Source organism: Corvus brachyrhynchos, unplaced genomic scaffold (assembly GCF_000691975.1).
Source record: "Corvus brachyrhynchos isolate BGI_N302 unplaced genomic scaffold, ASM69197v1 scaffold787, whole genome shotgun sequence".
In the NCBI taxonomy this organism is placed as follows: domain Eukaryota; kingdom Metazoa; phylum Chordata; class Aves; order Passeriformes; family Corvidae; genus Corvus; species Corvus brachyrhynchos.
Window position 1 is genome coordinate 457,003 of NW_008239142.1, and position 1,119 is coordinate 458,121.

The window sequence follows — 1,119 nt, forward strand, 5'->3', positions numbered from 1 at the left end:
CTCCTTCCCAGGGCAATTCCTGCTCCTTCCCAGGGGATTCTCCTCCTTCCCAGGGCAATTCCTGCTCCTTCCCAGGGGATTCCTGCTCCTTCCCAGGGGATTCTGCTCCTTCCCACGGAATTCCTGCTCCTTCCCAGGACAATTCCTGCTCCTTCCCAGGGCAATTCCTGCTCCTTCCCAGGGGATTCCTGCTCCTTCCCAGGGGATTCTGCTCCTTCCCAGGGCAATTCCTGCTCCTTCCCAGGGAATTCCTGCTCCTTCCCAGGGCAATTCCTGCTCCTTCCCAGGGGATTCCTGCTCCTTCCCACGGAATTCCTGCTCCTTCCCAGGGGATTCCTGCTCCTTCCCAGGGGATTCTGCTCCTTCTCAGGGCAATTCCTGCTCCTTCCCACGGAATTCCTGCTCCTTCCCAGGGGATTCTTGCTCCTTTCCCAGGGCAATTCCTTCTCTTTTTTCCCTGCGTGGTTCCTGCTCCTTCCCTGGAAAATTCCTTTTTCCCTGGGGTGGTTCCTCCTCCTTTCCCAGGAAATTCCTCCTCCTTTCCCAGGGAAATTCCTTCTCCTTCCCGGGGTGGTTCCTGCTTTTTCCCAGAGAAATTCCTCTTCCCTCTTCCCAGGGTGGTTCCTCCTCCTCCTCCTCCTTCCCAGGGTGGTTCCTGCTCCTTCCCAGGGGAATTCTCCTTCTTCCCAGGAGAATTCCTGCTCCCTCTTCCCAGGGTGATTCCTCCTCCTCCTCTTCCTCCTCCTCCTCCTTCCCAGGGCAATTCCTGCTCTTTTTGCCCTGGGTGGTTCCTGGGAAAAAGCAGGAACCACCCCGGGAAGGAGAAGGAATTTCGCTGGGAAAGGAGGAGGAATTTCCCTGGGAAATTCCTTTTTCCCTGGGGTGATTCCAGCTTTTTCCCAGAGAAATTCCTCTTCCCTCTTCCCAGGGTGGTTCCTCTTCCTCCTTCCCAGGAAATTCCTCCTCCTCCTCCTTTCCCAGGGCAATTCCTGCTCTTTTTGCCCTGGGTGGTTCCTGCTCCTTCCCTGGGAAATTCCTTTTCCCCTGGGGTGGTTCCTGCTTTTTCCCAGAGAAATTCCCCTTCCCTCTTCCCAGGGTGGTTCCTCCTCCATCCCAGTG